The sequence below is a fragment of the Capra hircus genome, chromosome 11 (assembly GCF_001704415.2).
Source record: "Capra hircus breed San Clemente chromosome 11, ASM170441v1, whole genome shotgun sequence".
Lineage (NCBI taxonomy): Eukaryota > Metazoa > Chordata > Mammalia > Artiodactyla > Bovidae > Capra > Capra hircus.
In genome coordinates this window covers 93,067,024-93,083,153 of record NC_030818.1, presented here as the reverse complement: position 1 = coordinate 93,083,153, position 16,130 = coordinate 93,067,024, and the positions used below count along the sequence as shown (strand labels likewise).

Sequence of the window (16,130 nt, the reverse complement as noted above, 5' to 3'; positions counted from 1 at the left end):
TCTACAAATGGGACCTAATTAAAATTAAAAGCTTCTGCATAACAAAGGAAACTATAAGCAAGGTGAAAAGACAGCCTTCTGAATGGGAGAAAATAATAGCAAATGAAGCAACTGACAAACAACTAATCTCAAAAATATACAAGCAACTTCTGCAGCTCAATTCCAGAAAAATAAATGACCCAATCAAAAAATGGGCCAAAGAACTAAATAGACATTTCTCCAAAGAAGACATACAGATGGCCAACAAACACATGAAAAGATGCTCAACATCACTCATTATCAGAGAAATGTAAATCAATACCACAATGAGGTACCATTTCATGCCAGTCAGAATGGCTGCTATCCAAAAGTCTACAAGCAATAAACGCTGGAGAGGGTGTGGAGAAAAGGGAACCCTCCTACACTGTTGGTGGGAATGCAAACTAATACAGCCACCATAGAGAAGAGTGTGGAGATTCCTTTGTAAACTGGAAATAGAACTGCCTTATGACCCAGCAATCCCACTGCTGGGCATACACACCGAGGAAACCAGAATTGAAAGAGACACATGTATCCCAATGTTCATTGCAGCAGTGTTTATAATAGCCACGACATGGAAGCAACCTAGATGTCCATCAGCAGATGAATGGATAAGAAAGCTGTGGTACATATATATAATGGAGTATTATGCCACCATTAAAAAGAATACATTTGAATCAGTTCTAATGAGGTGGATGAAACTGGAGCCTATTATACAGAGTGAAGTAAGCCAGAAAGAAAAAACACCAATACAGTATACTAACGCATATATATGGAATTTAGAAAAATGGTAACGATAACCCTGTATGCGAGACAGCAAAAGAGACACAGTTGTATAGAACAGTCTTTGGACTCTGTGGGAGAGGGAGAGGGTGGGATGATTAGGGAGAATGGCATTGAAACATGTATAATATCATATATGAAGTGAATCGCCAGTCCAGGTTTGATGCAGGATACAGGATGCTTGGGGCTGGTGTACTGGGATGACCCAGAGGGATGGTACAGGGAGGGAGGAGGGAGGGGGGTTCAGGATGGGGAACGCATGTATACCTGTGGTGGATTCATGTTGATGTGTGGCAAAACCAATACAATATTGTAAAGTAATTAGCCTCCAATTAAAATAAATAAAATTAAATTTAAAAAAATTAAAAAATTGTTATTTGCTCTAATACGTTCAAAGAACAAATAAATTTGCAGTCAAATTTTCTTTTTATTTAAAGAGGAAACATATGTATCAAAGTAAGGGATCTTTCTGCCTATTCATAACTAAAAGTCAATAGTGTAATTGTAAACGATGATACTTCCTACTCATGACTTAAAAGACATTTGGCACTTTGAAGACAACTAAGATGATGGTCCTCTAGTGTATTGCCAAATCCCAAGGCTTATGAAATAGAGACATAAAATAAAGCTAAAGCAAAAAGAAGTTTGTTCAAAAAACACAGATGGTTACAACAAATAGCACTTGCTGCGTCCATGCCTGGAACTCACTGGTTTCAGGAAAAGCAAACAGAAAAACAACAACAACAACAACAACAAGCAAAGCAAGTGGCTAGAAACAGGGAAGTGCGGTGGGTTCCAGCAACAGGCAAGGTCTTTGGCATAGATTTCCAAAGGGGAATCTCTGACACTGGTGCCATTTGGTTCTTCAGAATGAGAAACTGAGAAGGTGAGGTATTGTTACTTAGGGAAGAAGATCTCACTTCTGGAAAATCTCCCAAGAGCCCCCTTCTTGTCTCTGTGCCTCAGACTATAGATGAAAGGGTTCAGCATGGGCGTGACCACTATGTACATCACTGAAGCAATTATGTCTTTGTCATTGGAGTTGTTTGATGATGGGAAAATGTACAGAACCATAATTGTCCCATAGAATAGGAAAACCACAGAGCGGTGGGAGCCACAGGTGGGCAAGGCTTTGTGAATCCCTTTGGTTGAGGGGACTCTCAAGATGGAGACCCCAATGTGGACATGAGACTAGGATGCCAGTTAGTGGTATGATGATTCCCAGTGCCCCCACAGTGAAGATGACCAACTCATTGAGGGAGGTGTCTGAGCAGGGGAGCAAGCAGGGCAGCAAGATCACAAAAGAAATGAGGGATTGTGTTATCAGCACAGAAGGACAGCCAGGCCAGGCTGAGAGTGTGGGACATTGCATTGCTACAGGAGAAGATCCAGGACACAGCCACTAGTGAAATACACAGGTTTCCTCACATGATGGTGGTGTAGTGGAGAGGGTGACAGGCCATCACTGCAAGAAGATTGTCAACACAACCAAAAAATATGAAAAGGTACATCTGTGTTACACACCCTGCATAAGGGATCAATTGATCCCAAGTATGCATGTTTATCAGCTTCTTAGGAACAGTGACAGATGAGAAGGAGACGTCAGTGAAGGCCAAGTGGCTGAGGAAGAAGTACATGGGGGTGTGGATGTGAGGGTCCAGCCTGATGAGCAGAGGATGAGCAGGTTGCCCAGCACTGTTGTCAGGTACATGTGCAGGAACAGGGCGAAGAACACACCCTGCTGCTCTGGCCGGAGGGGGAGCCCCAGGAGGAGGAACTTGGACACGATGCGCTGGTTCTCCCTCCTCATGCTTCTCTTCTGTCTTCTGCGGATGAAGGAGAGGGGGAAAATGTCAGAAGCTTTGACTACACTAGGGTCTCTAATTTACACTCAGAGAAAAAGAATTTTCTCCTAAATTCCTTTTATCACCTAATGTTGCCAGAGCAAGCAACACATCCTCAATGCTCAATATGATTCTTTTTGGTGAAAACCAGAGCAAATTCATTCTTCAGTTTTCTTTTTAATTAACCGTGTTTCTGGCATTAAGCTTTTGACTGGAGATACAGGAATAAACAGGTCACGCAGGACCTCTTCTCTCTGGATACTAATCCTCTAGGGAACACCTGCCAAAGGACTGACTAACATTATGGACCTGAAGCCAAATTCCTCGTGTTGCAATCCTGGCCTCACCTCTTCTTAGCTATATGACTTGGGATACTAAATCTCTCTTGGCTTCATATGTGCCTCTATAATGCAAAGATACCAATATCATACATTCATAGAGTTAATAAGAGCATTCTAATTCAAGGCATATTAATATCTAAGAACAGCGTCCTACATAAAATACATACAAAATTTTCTCAATTATTTTTTATGACAGGACAAGTATCCAAAAAACTCAGTATCAAATTCAAGGATTTAATAAAACAGTATTATGAGATGGTCAGCACAAAGGTCCAAGAAACTGGCCTAAAATTTGCGTCTATCTGAGCGCTGACACTAAGGTGAACTGAGTTCAGATATCACTGGGGTCAATTCCCTGGTAAAACTTGTCTTAATGCATGTTTATCTTCTGGCTAAGGAACAAACCTTCTTTCTGTACATGTATTTCCATCCATTTCTGGTTTTTCATGTTGGCTCAGATCTGGATGTTTGTAGGTAGGAAGACACCTGAGATCTGAGATCTGGGGTCTGAGAGCTGAGAGATACTGAAGGACTGGAGGGTCTATTAGAATTCAGTTACCTGACTGACTGTTCACTATTTCCCAATATTGATCTTCACACTGGATAATTACTGACATTTAATGAACAGTATGTCAGACTAATACATTTTTGGAAAATAGCCTCACTAAATTTTGTCAACAGTGCTAAGAAGTAGGTGTTATTAAACTTCATTATAAACATACTGAGAAGCAGTAGGAAGCTAGCATGATCATATAGTAACTTCTAGAGTCACAATTCTCTCTTGTGTTTTTTAAAATTTATTGGAATCTCGACTATTTCTCTTTCTCTCTAGTTAGAATAGGCAGGATCTTAAGAAATGTTATTTCAAGATTTGAAGGATTCTCTCTGCTTAGATAACTGTCAACACTCATATTCCTGCAGCCCTTTAGTTTGTAAATGGCTTTTATTTGCCTTCAATTTTGTTCAGTCCATCAGTGTTTATTTGTATCTGGAAAATAGAGAAGACAGTAATTTTTTCCATCATTTTACTAACAGGAGTAGTGAAAGAAATTAAATAATATCACATAGATACTGTATAGTGGAGCCTGGTCTCAAAGGTTGATTTTCTGATAATCTTTTCACTAGAGTGAGAACCCACTCATTTATTTTTATGGATGGTAGAGAGGCAACATTTAAATGTGAAATGTGAAAAGTTAAAGTAAAAAGGTAAAATATGCTTGGGAGAGAAAGATAAACATTAACATTGTATAAGAACCTCTCACTAGATACCTGCTCCAGACCTGGAAGTTACTTGAGGTCATTAATTGACTCAGTTCATAGGACAGAAGAAGGGTCCAGGCTCTGAACCATTCTGCCCAGGACTGCCTTCTCCCTGAAAGTTGCTAGGTCAGACTTAACCCAGGATCACAAAGATCTCTTGGAAGACAACCAGAACACATAATGAAAACAAGGAGCTGGGACCAAGACAGAAGTGGTGCTATGATTCCATCAGCACCATGTGGAAAGAGGTGGCCAGGGAATTGCTCAGTAATAGAGAGAAGTGGCAGTCTGGGGGAGTGCGGTCTGGAGAGGATTGGGAGAGAACCTATGGATGGGTCTAATTTTCCTGTCTTCATACCAAATTTTTTCTCCTGAGAAGTAGAGAAATGGAGGGTCAGGTGTCTCAGCCTCCATGAGTCTACAATTTACTATTGATAAAGTGCTTGCAATGTGTCTAGAATGTCTGGAGCATCTTACACACAAGATCTTTCAGCAATCATCAGGTTTCCATTGACAGTAGAGGATGCTGAGCATCACCAAGGCCAAATCCAAAGCTCTTAAGTGGGGAAAAGACAAAGATTTGAGTGTATATATATGTGACACCAGAAATGAGCATTTTGTTTCTAAAATGTATTACCAAAATTGAAGAAGTGTGTCAAAAGTATTGGGTTTCCAGTACTGTTGGAATATTTACATCACTGACAAATGGATGCCAGAAGTGCCTCAAGGGGGCTTCCTTTGGAGCTGCCATGTGCATTCTGGTCTCATCCAAATGGAGAGCTAAAATATTAGACCATTATGCACACACACACACACACACACACACACACACACACACACACACCTGTATCTTCTGTGTGAAGTAAGTCAAGATGTGGGGTGGTTTCTTTTGCACAAAGGCACTCACACAGTATCACAAACACCTCCCAAATGGATTTTTATTTTTCTCTAACTTGGGCCTCCCAGGTACCACAATGGTAAAGTGTCTGCCTGCCAATTCAGGAGACCCAGGAGACCCAGGAGACCCGGGTTCAACCCCTGGGTTGGGAAAATCCCCAAAGTAGGAAATAGCAACCCACTACAGTATTCTTGCCTGGAAAATTCCATGGACAGAAGAGCCTGGCGGGCTATAGTTCATTGGGTCACAAAACAGTCAAAAATGAATTTGCACACACATACACACACACATGCTCAAACTATTAATAGGTGAATACAGTCAGGATGTGAGTCAGCTTCAAATCTATGCAAAACTCACAAACAATGCACATGTACAGTACAGCTACACACAGAGAACTCTCAAGCATCCTATACCACAGACATTGTAGACCAAGAAGTCATACATATTCAAATCATGAATTATGCACAAGGCCTTACATTCAGCACACAAGCAACGAATGGAAGTAAAAGGAGCACACACTGATAGGAAATCTCCAGCTTCTCTGGAATTCCAATTATACATACACACATAGTCATCCAACACAACATGCACACACACAGATACATGCAATTTCTCTCATGGCCACACATGCACACTTTTACACACAGACACACATGAACAATTTGGAGATTTCTGACCTTCTTCTGAGCTATAACAGTGCTATAAGTTCAGATACCTTCTGCTGCTTCTTTCTGTCACGTGACTCTTCACTTTCTGCTCAAAAGACCCAGTATCCAAAGAAAAAGAGCAAACCTTGGTGGCTCAAGGACCTTTACAGACTCTCATGTCTATTCAGCAACCTCAAAACAACAGGCAAGAAGGTCTTCTTTGACTCATCAGAAAGAAACCCCAGAGGGAAACAGCCACCAAACCCTGACTAGAGAAGCAGTCAACTGGGGCTAATTGCCCAGCTTCCTCCTGGCCCCTTGATGGGGAGTATGTTTAGGGTCCAGAGAGGCTGAGCTATACCTGGGGCCACAGGAGATATTGTCCCTAAAGTCAGTGGTACCCTGGGCTTCTGGTCAAACCTCCGGGTGGGAAGTGGAAGTCCCCTTATTGCCCACAGCTTCTGCTCCATGAGTTCAGATTCTCTGTATGGCAGTGTATGGTACAGTGTAAGGAACTCAGCAAGCTTCTGCAGGCTCCACAACACATACACAGGCTTCCATTAAAACACAAAGCCCCTTAAAATGTACAGGGCTATTTGATAGCATTCATTCTGACCGGTGTGAGATAGTACCTCATTGTGGTTTTAATTTGCATTTCTCTGATAATGAATGATGTTGAGCATAAATGCTGGAAAGAATGAGGAGAAAAAGGAACTCTTTTACACTGCTGGTGGGAATGCAAACTAGTACAGCCACTATGGATAACAGCATGGAGATTCCTTAAAAAACTGGAAATAGAACTGCCTTATGACCCAGCAATCCCACTGCTGGGCATACACACCGAGGAAACCAGAATTGAAAGAGACACATGTACCTCAATGTTCATCACAGCACTGTTTACAATAGCTAGGACATGGAAGCAACCTAGATGTCCATTGGCAGATGAATGATTAAGAAAGCTGTAATACAAATACACAGTGGAATATTACTCAGCTATTAATAAGAATGCATTTGAATCAGTTCTAATGAGGTGGATGGAACTAGAGCCTATTATAAAGAGTGAAGTAAGTCAGAAAGAAAAACACCAGTATAGTATATTAATGCATATATGGAATTTAGAAAGATGGTAACAATGACCCTATATGAGAGACAGCAAAAGAGACACAGATGTAAAGAACAGACTTTTGGACTCTGTGGGAGAAGGCGAGGGTGGGATGATTTGAGAGAATAACATTGAAACATGTATATTACTGAAAGGCTGTTGCTGAACCACGAAAAGACACCAGGATTCTTGGCCTCCAGAGGAGAAGAATTCAATCCAGAGCCAGAGACAAGGCTTTTGCTCAGAGCTTTTGTGTAATAAAATTTTATTCAAGTATAAAGGAGATAGAGAAAGCTTCTGCCATACGCATCAGAAGGGGGCAGGAAGAGTACCTCCTTGCTGGTGTTAGCAATGGAGTTATATACTCTCCAATTAGCTATTACAGTGAATCAAAAGAATGTCTGGAGGTTGTAAAGACCTCACTAGACCTACTCCCATAATTTACATTTTAAGATAACAAGATTAGCCAGAAGGTTTTTTCTAGAGACTGTCCTCAAGCAGGATACATTATTGTTATATAATCCTAAGGAATGTAGAGGGGAAAAAATTTTGTCTTTTCTTCCTCCTTGAGAATTCCAGACCCCTCTCTCTTTGGGGACCCCTGGACTTCTTATCAACCTGCCTAGGAAATGACTCTCATTACCATATGTGAAATAGATTGCCAGTCCAGGTTCAATGCATGAGACAGTACACTCAGGGCCTGTGCACTGGGATGACCCTGAGGGATGGGATGGGGAGGGAGGTGGGAGCAGGGTTCAGGATGGGGAACACATGTGCACCCGTGGCTGATTCATGTCAATGTATGGCAAAAACCGCTACAATATTGTAAAGTAATTAGCCTCCAATTAAAATTAATGAATTAATTTTAAAAATGTACAGGCCTCTGTACATACTTCAACTGAAGTAGGGCTTCCCTTGTGGCTCAGCTGGTAAAAGAATTAACCTGCAATGTGGGAGAGTGGGGCTCGATACCTGTGTTGGGAAGATCCCCTGGAGAAGGGAGAGGCTACAATCCCACATTCTGGCCTGGAGAATTTCAAGGACTGTATGGTCCATGGGGTTGCAAAGAGTCGGACACAACTGAGCGACTTCCACATTCACTTTCATTGAATCTATAACTCTGGGAAAGAAGACTCAGCGCTCTTCCTCTAGTAAGAGAGCACACCTGAGCAAGTTATCAAAGAGCTCAGATTCAGTTTCTTCAAATTGGAAACAATGATCATATTCTTCATGTGAGTTTGAAGGATGCTTGCATGAGCACATAATGAAAGCTTAACAAACGGTAGGGTTTATTGTCAATGTCTTTGGACATTGACAAGGATCAGCTATGGCTCACGATAGACAATTCTGGTTAGTAATTGTTGAATGAATTAATCTGTTCATTTATTCATTTGCTCATTCACTTAAATAATCATTAAGACTCTCTTTAAAGTAAACACTTATTCATGCTCTGGAGAAATAAAAGAAAAAAATATCAACAGAAATAAATCCCTTTTGTGGAACACATACTCAGATGGGAGGAGGTGTAGAAAAAAAAATGTTAATGCAAAATGGAATGGCAGGTAAATGGTGAAAAGTTCTGGGGTCTGATAAAAAGCAGGCATGGGGCTAGGGAGAATCAAGAAGCTCAGAAAATAGCCAGTGTTACAAGATTACTTTTTCTCAGAAACCCAGACATTTGTCCAATTAAGTGGCTCCAGGTCTGTAAACTGGTTTGTACTACTTTACACCCATTCAGTTCAGTTCAGTCCAGTTCAGTAGCTCAGTCATGGAAATATATACCAAATTAAATATATACTAAAAAAGATAACTAATAAGGACCTACTGCATAGTACAGGGAACTCTACTCAATACTCTGTGATGATCTATATGGGTAAAGAATCTTAAAAAAAAAAAGAGGATATGTGTATATGTATAACTGATTCACTTTGCTGAACAGCAGAAATTAACACAATGTTGAACATAAAATATATTCCAATAAATATTTTTAAAAATAGAAGTACCAAAAAGAGGGAAAAGTTCAACATATACTACTTAGCATGATTAGGTATTTGTCCAGAGAAAATGAATGAATATACCTATACATAGACTTATACAAGAATTTTCATAACAGCTTTATTTAATAGCCAGAAACTGGGAACAGCCACATACCCATCAAAAAAATCTGTGGCATGTCCATACAATGGAATACTATTCATCAATTTTTAAAAATGAACTACTGATGCACAGTACAACACAAATGAATCTCAAAATGCTTATGCTGAATGAAAGAAGAACACACACTGTAATAAACTTAAATAAACTTCTTAAATTAACTTGTAGAAGATGCAAACTAAACCATGCAGCGGAAACAGATTAGTGTTTTCCCTGGGGACAGATGGAAGGAGCAAAGAAAGAGCAGTAGGGTAGACATTAGGAAAATTCATAATCATTATGAGCTATACAAATGTCAAAACTGGGCAAATAGTGTACTTTAGACATACAAAGTTTATTGTATGCCATTTATAACCTTCCAAATCCATGTGCTTTTAAAGAAACAATAACAAAATCAAGTATGACTATGTTTTTCCTCTATCGAATCCCTTTCAACGGGTTCCCAAATCCTCAGAATGAAAACCAGAAAGTCTACTAGAATGGTTAATTTTATGTGTCAATTTGGCTAAGCTGCAGGACTCAGCTATCTGGTCAAACACAACTCTAGATGTTTCCATGAAGGTATTTTTGGATGAGATTAACATTGCAATCTGGACTCTGATTAAATCAGATTGTCCCCCATAATGTAGGTGAGCCTTATTTAATCAGCTGAAGGAAGTGTTAGTCACTCAGTCGTGTCTGACTCTCTGTGACCCTATGGACTGTAGCCCACCAGGGTCCTCTGTCCACGGAATTCTCTGGGCAAGAATACTGGAGTGGGTTGCCATTCCCTTCTCCAAGGGATCTTCCCAACTGAGGAATTGAACCTGAATCTCCCACATTGCAGGCAGACTCTTCGCCGACTGAGCCACCAGAAGAAGAGTGATTCTCCTAAAGAAGAGGCACTTTTGTCCCCAGACTACCTACAGACTCAAACTGCAACTTGTCCATGGGTTCCAGGCTGCCAACCCACGCTGCCAAATTTGTACTTGCTAGTATCTGCAATTACACAAGCCAATTCCAATGAATCTCTCTCTTTCACACACACACACACACACACACACACACACACACACACACACTATTCGTTCTATTTCTCTAGAGAACCTTGACTAATACACCTGCTATGACCTTAAGTACCCTACAGATCTGGTTCTCTGATATCTCTAAACTTACCACCTGCCATCCCTCCTCTACTCGTCCCTGTCCAGCTATAGAGGCCCCTCAGTGTCCCTGGAACAGGCCAGGCACCATCTCACCTCAGAGCACTTCTAGGTGCTAATTTCCATGCTTCAAATACGTTTGCCCAGATAGCTCCATGGCTCACTTACCTGTCCTCACTAACAACTTTGGATGTTATCTTTTCAATGAACTCTACCTGGACCATGTGAAATCAAATTATGAATCTCACCCCTAGCACTCTTGAACACCCTTTTTGTGATGGGCTTACCTGGTGGCTTAGACAGAAAAGAATCTGCCTGCAATGTGGGAGACCTGGTTTTGATCCCTGGGCTGGGGAGATTGTCTGGAGAAGGGACCAGCTACCCACTCTAGTATTCTGGCCTGGAGAATTCCATGGGCAGAGGAGCCTGGCAGGCTACGGTCCATGGGGTTGCAAAGAGTCAGACCTCACCCCTAGCACTCTTGATCCCCCTTTTTAAGTCTCCTTTATTCATAGAAGTTTTTACCTACCAACAAACCTAGAATTTATCTATATCAGACAAAAACCCATCTTCTGTAGAGCTTACTTTCCAGTAAAGTAACAACGACAAAAAATAAGTAAAAAGCTTATGGTGTGTTGGAAGGTTCAAAACTACTACGGAAAAAAAAAGGAGCATAATGAGCAGGATCAGGCAAGCTGGAATGTAAACTCTACAAGCGGATCAATTTTTTTTTTTAACTTGTATTCCTAGAATGTAGAAAATTGCCTGACACCTAGTAGTCATGCAGTAAATATTTTTGTGTGCATTAACTGTAAGTTCATGTGTTTAGTTTTTTCCTATTAAAAGTGTGATGTCTGGGTAAAAGACAACCCTTATTTTCCCATACTAAAATTAATCAGACAGCAGAAGGCTGTTCTCAACACAAAAATCTAATTTAGATGGAAAAATCATAGTTTTCCTAGAATGGAGAAATTTGGTAATCAGATTGACTATTCCGTGGTCTGCTACTGTCACGGGTACAATCAAATTAGAGTCTATTTCAGTTTTAGCAAACCATCAAAAGTACTTTATTAGCTAGATTCTGCAGTGAGAAGCTAGCATTCTGGACTTCATTAAAAGTAAAAATTAGAAACTTAACTGAATATTTGTGTCTGGAAAACACTAGACAAGAAAGAATAAAGGACTTATTTCTAAAGGTTTATATCTAATTTACTTAAGCAGATAGAAATTCCAAGTTATAATGAAAAGTTATATCACCTATTACTAATGAGGGTTCTTTAACTTATCAAAAGAATATTTCATAAAACTTAATCTGACTCTACTTGAGATTCCAAAATGCTCATTTTGTTATAGAAAGTGAAGTGTTGTAACGCATTAGAGAATTCTGACCATCTACCACCTGAGTATCAGAAACCCAGGGTATGAGAAGGTACATGCATGCATGCTTGCTAAGTGGCTTCAGTCCAACTCTTTGCGACCCCATGCACTGTAGCCCGCCAGGCTCCTCTGTCCATGGAATTCTCCAGGCAAGAATACTGGAGTGGGGTGCCATGTTCTACTCCAGAGGATCTTCCTGAGCCAGGAATCTAACCCTCATCTCCTGCATTGGCAGGCAGTTTCTTTACCACTAGAGCCACCTGAGAAGCCCATGAAGGTACAGCTTGATCCAACATACAACCATATTTCACACCTCTAATCTTAGCCTAAATTTAAAACAAGCCTGGCTTCACCATTAAAAAGGAAGCACAAAATGCCACTGTCATATTTTCCTTTTAAAGAGAGGTGGTTGATGTGTGTTGTTGTCTTAGCAAGTCTTTCTCTCTTCAGGAAGTTAAAACAATAGAGCAACATATTCAGGGGTTAAGAATTTTCCTTGCAAGCAGGGGCCACAGGTTTAACCTCCAGTTAGGAAACTAAGATCCTACATGACACGGAGAAGCTAAGCCTGCATTGTGCCAATTTCTGAGCCCCTGGGCCACAACCAGAGAGTCTGTGTGCTGCAAAGAAAGATCCCACATGATGCAACAAAGATCCTCTGTGCTGCAGCTAAAACACAGCCAAATAAATAAATACTCAAAAAAAAAAAAAAAGCACAAAGTATTTAGAATGATCAATCACATATCTCACTAATATGGAGTTTGGTGCTTTGAAGACCACAAGTTGCATATGTGTTGTGGGGCAATGGAAGAATGAATGGAAAACAGATATGACTAAAATGAAAGGAATTGGCCCAGTAACATAGTGACCATTTAAGTCTACAAGCAATAAATGCTGAAGAGGATGTGGAGAAAAGGGAACCCTCTTACACTGTTGGTGGGAATGCAAACTAGTACAGCCACTATGGAGAACAGTGTGGAGATTCCTTAAAACCTGGAAATAGAACTGCCTTATGACCCAGTAATCCCACTTCTGGGCATACACACCAAGGAAACCAGAATTGAAAGAGACATGTGTACTCTAGTGTTCATTGCAGCACTGTTTATAATAGCCAGGACATGGGAGCAACCTAGATGTCAATCAGCAGATGAATAGATAAGAAAGCTGTGGTACATATACACAATGGAGTATTATGCAGCCATTAAAAAGAATACATTTGAATCAGTTCTAAGGAGGTGGATGAAACTGGAGCCTATTATACAGAGTGAAGTAAGCCAGAAAGAAAAACACCAATACAGTATACTAACACATATATATGGAATCTAGAAAGATGGTAATGATAACCCTGTATGTGAGACAGCAAAAGAGGCACAGATGTATAGAACAGCATTTTGGAATCTGTGGGAGAGGGAGAGGGTGGGAATGGCATTGAAACATGCATAATATCATATAATAAATGAACTGCCAGACCAGGTTCAATACAGGATGCTTGGGGCTGGTGCACTGGGATGATCCAGAGGGATGGTACAGGGAGGGAGGTGGGAGGGGGGTTCAGGATGGGGAACATGTGTATGCTCGCAGCAGATTCATGTTGATGTGTGGCAGAACCAATACAATATTGTAAAGTAATTAGCTTCTGATTAAAATAAATAAATTTAAATTTTAAAAAAAGTAAAAAAAAATAGTAACCAACAATATATAATTCTCAGTAACAAAATTAATCATCTAATCAAGCTTCATAATTTTCTAAATAAATAAACAAATATAAAGTTAAAAAATAAAGAATAACTGGGATGGTGCTAGAGACATGGATGGTCAACATGCATCTATTTAAGAGAGCATTTCTGACAAAGTCAGTGGGTTTAAATAAGAACATGGTTAGGTGATTCTCACTGGATGAAAAGATTATTGCTTCTGAAAAGAATTCCCAGAGCCAATTCCATGTCTCTGTTCCTCAGGCTGTAGATGAAGGGGTTCAGCATGGGGGTCACCACTGTGTACATCAGTGAGGCAATCATGTCTGTGTCATTGGACTTGCCTGATGAGGTGGAAAGTAAGTGCCACAGTGGCTCTACAGAATAGAGACACCACAGAGAGGTGGGAGCCACAGGAGGACAGGGCTTTGCAGAGCCCCTTGGTAGAAGGGACCCTCAGGATGGAGGCCCCAATGAGACCATAAGAGACCAGGATGCCACTCAGTGGAAGAAGGACAACTGCAGTCCCTGCAGTGAATATGACCAGCTCATTGAGAGAGGTGTCTGAGCAGGAGAGCTTGAGCAGGGCAGCAAGGTCACAGAAGAAATGTGGGATGATGTTGTCCGCACAGAAGGACAGCTGAGCCAGGAGGATGGTGTGGGACAGGGCACTGACACAAGAGGGGAGCCAGGATCCAGCCAGCAGAAACATACACAGCCCCTCCCTCATGATGGTGGTGTAGTGGAGAGGGTGACTGATGGCCGCGTACCTGTCATAAGCCATCACTACAAGAAGAAGGTCATCAATGCAGCCAAAAAGTAAGAAAAAATACATCTGCGCTATGCACCCTGCATAGGGGATGGATTGATCCTGGGTTTGCATGTTTATCAGCATCTTAGGAACAGTGACAGATGAAAATGAGACATCAGTGAGGGCCAAGTGGCTGAGGAAGAAGTACATGGGGGTGTGGAGGTGAGGGTTCAACCTGATGAGCAGAATGATGAGCAGGCTGCCCAGCACCGTGGTCAGGTACACGCCCAGGAACAAGGCGGAGAACACGCCCCGCTGCTCTGGCTGGATGGGGAGCCCCAGGAGGAGGAACTCGGACACGTGGCTCTGATTCTCAGGCCTCATGCTCTTCTTATCTCTGCTGGGGATGAACAGAAATGGGAAATGTCAGGGACTTAGGCATATTGAACATAGCAATTACCATATGGTTACATACTTTCTCCCAGTGGCTCTGTCCTTGTACAGACAAATCTCACTGCATTTCACTCACACATTGATGCCTCATCCAGTGTGATGAGAACAATGAAAATGAGATCTGTCTGAACACTGACGCAGTCACTTGGAGACACCAACAACACATTAATGAATGAACGTCAATCAAACTCTTCAATGGAAATCAGGAACACCTCATTCTTTTTTAAACATAGTGGAGACACTACAATAGACAAAATCACTGCAGATGGTGATTGCAGCGATGAAATTAAAAGATGCTTACTCCTTGGAAGAAAAGTTATGACCAACCTAGATAGCATATTCAAAAGCACAGACATTACTTTGCCAACAAAGGTCTCTCTAGTCAAGGCTATGGTTTTTCCAGTGGTCATGTATGGATGTGAGAGTTGGACTGTGAAGAAAGCTGAGTGCCAAAGAATTGATGCTTTTGAACTGTGGTGTTGGAGAAGACTCTTGAGAGTCCCTTGGACTGCAAGGAGATCCAACCAGTCAATTCTAAATGAGATCAGTCCTGGGTGTTCATTGGAAGAACTGATGCTAAAGCTGAAACTCCAGTACTTTGGCCACCTCATGAAAAGAGTTGACTCATTGGAAAACACCCTGATGCTGGGAGGGATTGGGGGCAGGAGGAGAAGGGGACAGAGGATGAGATGGCTGGATGGCATCACCAACTCAACGGACATGAGTTTGAGTGTACTCCGGAAGTTGGTGGTGGACAGAGAGGCCTTGCGTGCTGCGATTCATGGGGTCACAAAGAGTTGGACACGACTGAGCAACTGAACTGAACTGACCTGAATAAATAAGATACAGTCCCTTCTATGGCTTTACAACCAGGCTGCTTATGTGCTTGTGTCTGTCTTGGGCGTGCACAGACACAAACACACACACAGAGATACCACTTAAAGCATTATTGTAAAATTAATACACCATGTACAAAATAAGCACTCAACCCATAAACTCACCTCTTATCATTAGAATGACATAGAAAGAAAAGAATGGAGGGAAGGAGAGAGGAAGGGAGAAAAGAAGTAAGGAAACATTACGTCATTTCCTCAAAAAATAAAGCATAGAATTACCATATGATTCAGAAATTTCAGGACTTCCCTGATGGCTCAGTGGTTAAGTATCTGCCTGTAATGCAGGACACTCAGGTTCAATCTCTGGGTTGGGAAGATTGCCTGGAGAAGGGAAAGGCAACCCACTCTAGTATTTTTGCCTGTAGAATTCCATGGACAGAGGAGCCTGGTGGGCTATAGTCCATGGGGTCACAAAAGAGTAGGACATAACTAAGTGACTAACACCCCAGAAATTTCACTTCTGATAATATATCCCAAAGAGCTGAAAGCAGGGGCTAAAAAGATTTGTGTAACCATGTTTGAAGCGAAGTGAATTGAAGTGAAGTAAAAGTTGCTCAGTAGTGTCCAACTCTTTGTGATCCCCTGGACTATGCTGCTGCTGCTGCTAAGTCGCTTCAGTCATGTCCGACTCTGTGCAACCCCAGAGAAGGGGGCCCACTGTCTCTGGGATTCTCCAGGCAAGGACACTGGAGTGGGTTGCAATTTCCTTCTCCAATGCATGAAAGTGAAAAGTGAAAGTGAAGTCACTCATTCATGTCCAACTCTTCACG

General features: G+C 41.4%; 2 pseudogenes; both read right to left on the bottom strand.

Moving 5' to 3' along the window:
* LOC102171616 lies at nucleotides 1,699-2,611 on the bottom strand (annotated as a pseudogene).
* Nucleotides 13,456-14,395, bottom strand: LOC102171078 (annotated as a pseudogene).